A 7,010-nucleotide genomic window follows, 5' to 3' on the forward strand; every position below is an offset into this window, starting at 1 on the left:
TATAGTCACCCTGTTGTGTAGTACAGCCCCATGACATTTATTTAGAAGTGGAATTTTATATCTTTTGACCCCCTCCACACCCTCCACCTTCACTTATGGGAACCACTGGTCTGTTCTCTTTATCAACAAGTTTGGTCTTTTCAGATTCCGCCCTTGAGTGAAATCATTCTTTATCCATTCACCCAGCAAATTTTTTAAATTACTTTTGCTATATGTATTCAACTATCTTATTTAGAACAGGCTAACAGATTCATGCTTTGGGAGCCACTCCAATACAAATATTGCATGAGAGCAAAATCTATAAACTCCTTAGTGAATATATTTGTCACATGGGAAAGTAGGCCTCATTATTTTATATTCCCATGAACCACACAATTTTTAAATCACAGGGCAAAGGAAAGATACCTTGAACCACAAGAGAAACATGGGGGAATACAGAGGAAACCAAAGAGAAGGGTAATCTAACCAGGTTCACCTTCCACCTCTGACACTGCTTAATTGGTTTCAAACCATGTCCATGGTTCTCTGTTCACTACTTGGCTTTTGGAACTATAACAAGCAATAGGAAGTCTTTCCTTTCTTTCAGTCTTCATTTGGATAATAAGTTTATACTCTAACTTTCATACTTAGGACTATGAAGTTTTTTTATTTAACCTCATTTATCATAGATTTATCTAATATTTATACCTTCTTTATATCAAAAATGAATATTCCAGTCATATGGAAGGGACCTGCAGGATCCCGGCAGTGTTTTTAATATAAAAGAAACTGGAGTCTATTTACATGGCACAATGGGAATGAGCTAGAAGATCACAGGGAAGTAAAGAGAAGGGAGAAAAAGAAATAATGTAAGATTCTAATAAAGTGAGAACAGGCACTATTCTTCCATAATGTCATAAGGCAACAAGTAGGGAATGGGATCAGGAACCACGCCCAGGCTTTGTCATCTGGATGGCTCCATTCCTTGTTTTCTGTGGGATGCAGGTTCTCCCTAATTTTGTGGGGTTTTTTTAAAGATTTATTTATTTATGCATACAAGAACTGAGGTTCAGGCCAGAGATGTGGAGGGTGAGAGTATTCACCAAAGTGGGGAGCAGAACAGGCAGACTGACTGAAATACACTGCTGAGGGGAGCAGCGGGTAAGACAGGAGAGGTCTGCTGTGCCATGTGAGTCAACTCCCTGGCTGGGGATCGAACTCGTGCTGCAGTAGCTGTGGATAGTTTCATGGTGCTGAGACAAGCACTTATGTCCCCAGGGAGGCACCAGTTCTCCCTAATTTTGATCTTGTCATGGCCATTCAGACTTAGGAGGGAACATCATATGTTGTGTGTGGTACTGGCAGATGAAAGAATTGAACTGGCTCAGATTCCCAGGCCAATGTTCTTTCTATGCAATATTGTTGTTATTGAAAACATTTATGTTCTTAAAAAATGCTTTCATTATTTCTTGAGCACTGATATGCATTTTCTCTGCACTTCTGTATATTATGTCAAAACTGCTTTAAAACTGTTTTCTGCAAATGAAATTAATCGGAGGGACAGGATCTTCCTTGATTAGGTGCGTAAAGGTGCCCTCCTGCTCCCACTGCCTCCTCCTCTGCCTTTTGACACCACTAACTCATGTGAAAATATGGATGAAATCAAGGAGAGTGTTCGTTTTAATAGCTTTGCCCCTTACTTTGAAACTGCTTTTGACCAGTGATTCAAAAGCTATGGCTCCTTGCTCATTGCTTGGAACTATGACTAAAGAACAAGCAGGCTTTTCCTTTATTATACAGATTTATATTTATAGATTTCCAATGAACAAACAATAAGTCCACAGAGAGTACTTATAAATTCTTTATGAAGCCAATACTCAGTAGTACGCATTATTATCCTTTGTCCACCTTATCTACCACTTTTCAAGGGAAGTGAGTCACTCATTCAAGGATTCAAGTCTTTCCATCCTTCAAATTGTGATTTTGTTTTTATCTTTGACCTCATTACTTCACTCTATTTTAATAAGACACCATTTGTATATGAGCATATTATGGGAAGAAGATCTTCCACAGAATATCCTTATACCCAGGGCCTCCCCAGTGGCGCAGCGGTTGAGCACTGGGTTGTGAAGCTGCCCGCAACCTCTGCAGCGGCGGTTTGATCCCTGGCCACTGGGTAAGGGCCCCACATGGCGCGCAGACCTCTCCTGCCTCCCACTGCTCCCCTCAGCAGTGTGCTTCGGTTCTTCTGCCTGCTCTGCTCCCCACTCTGGCTCTGGTGAATTCTCTCACCCTCCCGCGCTTCTGACTGTACCCAGTGCTTGCATAAATAAATAAATAAATCTTTTTTTTTTTAAAAAAGAATATCATAATACCCAAATGTTTATAAACCATTCTTTTATACTTCTGACAATGGTAGCAAGTCAGTTTGCATCCTGTTATCAACTTCAATTTTCCCATCTCCTATTATCTCTCTCTATTTCTCTCTGTCATCTCTTTCTCTACCTCTGACTCCACCTCCCTCCTTCTCTTCCTTGACCCCAAAGCTGTGCAGATTAATGCAGTCAAATCTGATTATAAGAGAAGAATGCATAGTGGTCACGTTTGCACAAGAGTGCAAACATACTCAGTACTGCTGGATTGTACACTTAAAACTCTTAAGATAATAAATTTTATCTTTAAAATTATTTTTACGGGCCTCCCCGGTGGCGCAGCGGTTGAGCGCTGGGTTGCGATGCTGACTGTGGCCTCTGCAGCACCGGTTCGATCCCCGGCTGCTCCCCGGCCACCAGAGGAGTGTCCCACATGGCGCACAGACCTCTCCTGCCGCCCGCTGCTCCCCTCAGCAGTGTACTTCGGTCCTTCTGCCTGCTCTGCTCCCCACTCTGGCTCTGGTGAATTCTCTCACCCTCCCGCGCTTCTGACTGTACCCAGTGCATGTATTAACAGAACAAACAAAACAAATAAATAAATAAATAAAACATGCCTCTAAAAAAAAAAATAATAAAAAATAAAATAAAATTATTTTTACATGGGGCCTCCCTGGTGGCACAAGGGGTTAAGTCTCAGCACTGTGAAGCTGTCCACAGCTACTGCAGCACAAATTCGATCCCCAGCCAGGGAGATTCCCACATGGTGCAGCAGACCTCTGCTGTCTCGCCCACTGCTCCCCTTAGCGGTGTATTTCAGTCAGTCTGCCTGTTCTGTTCCCCACTCTGTCTCTGGGGAATCCTCTCACCCCCCACACCTCTGGCCAGTACCTCAGTTCTTGTATGCACAAATGAATCTTTAAAAAATTATTTTTAACACATACATTGTAACAAAATTAGAAAAATATGAAAAAAAAAGAATAAGTGGCCCATGGTCATAAATCTGTTGGAGGTAAAATCAATAATTGAATTGAGATATGCTCGACACAAAATTCATGTTCTTTCAACAAAACAGCACAACTATTCCAATCAAATAGTGTGGCTGCATTTATTTAAAAGCAATTACAGTTCTTCAAAGGAGTAATCTTGACTGAATCTATTGTATTCCTAATTATTTATGGGTGTCTTCTAGAATGTCTTCAGAATATATGGATCATTGCTTTGATTCTTCTCAAGGGTGGTAAATTTTTTATCTTTAAGGGAGGATTGAGTTTTGGAAATTGGCAAAAGTCATTTTATTGACTTAAATATAACTTAACAGGGTAGTGCAATTTGAGCAGAAATAAGTTGTGTTTATAACATGTGAATTTTCTTGCTTGAATCATATATCAGCTCATAACCTAAACATTTAATGAATTAATAAGTATATAGATAAGCAAATCTCTCGAAAGAATCACACCATGACTTTGAAGTTCAACACTTCAAAGGTTCATAAAAATGTTTTGTTCAAATTAATGAGTTATTTAGTCAATCCATCTATCCCTTAGCCAGAGGTTACTAAGATCAGTTGGAATAACTCAAAAATAATATAGGTGGTCCTCTCACTAGTAAGTTTCAATTTTATGTCTCATAATTCAGTCTCAGTGAGGCATCCTCCCTAGAGATAAAACTTTTTAAAAACAGTCTAAACATCAACCAGAAAGATTCATGACAGCCATGTGCATAGTGAATACATCAGAATAAATAGAATTTAGGAGGAGTTTCTCATTTTATCTAAAGAAGATAAGAAACTCTGAACCTTTGCTCATTTTTATAATCTAATTTTCCAAGAGTAAGACTTGTGGAGACATGTGTTGTGCAATAAAATTTCTTTTTTCACTTTTTAACCAAATGCTTGACCTGCAGTCATGTTACTTCTTGCTAATTTTAGAACTGTCTGGTTTTTTAAAGAAGTGAGGAATCTTTCATTAGGCTATAAAAAAAACTCAGTACAGATTATTTTTAGGCAATATTATGCACAGAATGAAATGGAAAATTGTCTAACTACCACAAAATAAATTTAGTAATATTTGAGTGTAGGTATGCAAAAGGAACCCAACTGAATCATACATAGGAATGCAACTGAAAGTTTGTTTCTATCACAGCATTCATTTCTTTCTCAACATATAATTTCTTTTTTTTTAAAGATTTATTTATTTATGCATACAAGAACTAGGGTACAGGCCAGAGGTGTAGAGGTGAGAGGATTCACCAGAGACAGAGTGGCGAACAGAAAAGGCAGATTGACCAAAGTACACTGCTGAGCGGGCGAGTCAGAAGAGGTCTGCTGAGCGACGTGGGTTGCTCCCTGGCCAGCCAGGGATTGAACTTGTGCTGCGGTGGCTGCAGACAGCTTCAAGGTTGCGTCTTAACCCCTTGAGCCACCAGGGAGGCCCTCTCAACATACAATTTCTATGCACTCTCTACTTCCATGTCAACATTTCCCAAGTGCCCTTCTTCCCAAATACCAGACTCACATACAGTTGCCTTTTCGACATTTCCACCTGGATGTCCAGAGTCAAGAGTGTTGTGAATAATTATGCATACTGTGTTCTATAAAACACTTGAGTGAGGGGGATCATTCTCATAAACTACAATGAGTATTCCCTCTTGGAGTTGTACAACTCATATACCTTGTCAACACAAAAAATACATCTAATATTAGACTTACCACATTCTTGCACCAAAATGAGGTTATCTTGCTGAGTTCCATTGAACTAATGCTATTGAACTAGTAGTATTGCCTTTTCTCTGTCACTCAGCTTTGAAAGTTGGAAGTCTGACAATTTTTGTGCTCTATATTCAATCAATAAGGAGTCAAATAGACTCTTACTTTCAAGGTGTCTATCAGATTCATTTTCTATTTCCTTTTGCATTGTGAAAAATCTCATTGTTTATAATTACAGGGTTGCACATTTGAAAGCGATAATGGATTTTACAGATTCAAGCCGAATTGTCCATCATACAGATGATATAACTGAAATCAAACAAATTTAAATAATTTGTTGTAGGCTTCATATATAAATAGTCTAGTGACAGAAATGGAGTTAGAACAGGAATCTTCTAGTTCTCATGCCCCCAATTTTTTCACTGCAAAATGATTACTCATTTTTAACCTGGCCACAACATCTATCTTCTTTCTGTCTCTTCCCATTTCAATCCATGCTACACTCTTTGGTCAGGGTAACCTATATGAAATATTCCTTCTCTTATAATAAGTTTTTCTCATTCCTCATTGTTTTGTAAATTAATAACACATCCCTATTATATGCTACACTACGGTTACAACCTACTTTTCTAGTATAGTTTAAAATCAGAAAACAAACCAATGTAATTCTCCAGATTAACAGACTAAAAGAGAAAAGTTAAATGTTTATTTGAAGCATTGCAGAAAAATTATTTTCGAAGTTTCAATATCTATGTATTAGAAAAACAATTTTTCCCAGAGAAAGATAAACTTATGTTCACACAAAAACCTAGACACTAATTTTCATAGCAACTTTGTTCTTGAAATGACACTTGGCAATAAAAAGAAATGGCATACACACAACAACCTGGATTAACTTGTGTGTTGTGTGTTGTGTGTTGTGTGTTGATACACACAACAACCTGGATTAACTTCTGGGTAATTAAACTGGGTGAAAAAAGTCAATACAGAAGGCCCATGCTGTATGATTTCATTGAATAACAAAATTAGAGCTAAAATACCTATCAGTGATTGCTAGGGGGCAGGGATACAGAGAAGAGGTGGATATGACTATAAAGGGATAACTGAGGGGACCCTGAGAGCAGTTCTTTATCTTGATGTTGGTGGTTGTCATGTGAAACTACACATTTAAGGGCCTCCCTGGTGACGCAAGAGGTTGAGCATCAGCACTATGAAGCCATCTGCAGCCTCTGCGGCATGAGTTCAATCCCCTGCCAGGGAGCTACCCGCATGGTGCAGCAGACCTCTCCTGTCTCACCCACTGCTCCCCTCAGAAATGTATTTCAGGCCATCTGCCTGTTCTGCTCCCCACTCTGTCTCTGGGAATCCACTCATCCTCTGCATCTCTGGTCTACACCCCAGGTCTTGTATGCATAAATAAATAAATCTTTTTTTTAAAAAAGAAACTACATATTTAATAAAATTGTTAGTACTATGCATAAACATGTGCAGCACACACACATACATGCACACACACACACCAAAGAGTGCATGAAAAATTGGTAAAATGTGAATAATCTTTGTGGATGGTATCATTATCAATTTCCTGGTTTGATATTGTATTATAGATTTTCCGTAGTACCACTATGGAAAATTTTCTGGCTACTAGGATGTACTCAAAAGTGGGGGTGTTATTATTGAATTATTACCTATGAGGAGGGGGGTCAAGGAAGTCATTCTAGAAGAAATGACAATTTGAAACTCAAAGGACCTTGAACAACTAACCAATCATGCAAGGAAAAAGGGGTGTTTTGTACAAAAGGGGCAGAATGGCATATGGCAGAAGCATGAATGTACATAATGAAATTTGAGGAGCAAATGTCGAGCAATTTTTATTGTCCTAGTCTCTGATAATATTTCATCTCCAACCTTGGGTGTAGCTTTACAAAGCTCAGTACAAGTCAAAACACACTTGG

This window comes from Talpa europaea, assembly GCF_964194135.1.
Source record: "Talpa europaea genome assembly, chromosome: X".
Taxonomy (NCBI): domain Eukaryota; kingdom Metazoa; phylum Chordata; class Mammalia; order Eulipotyphla; family Talpidae; genus Talpa; species Talpa europaea.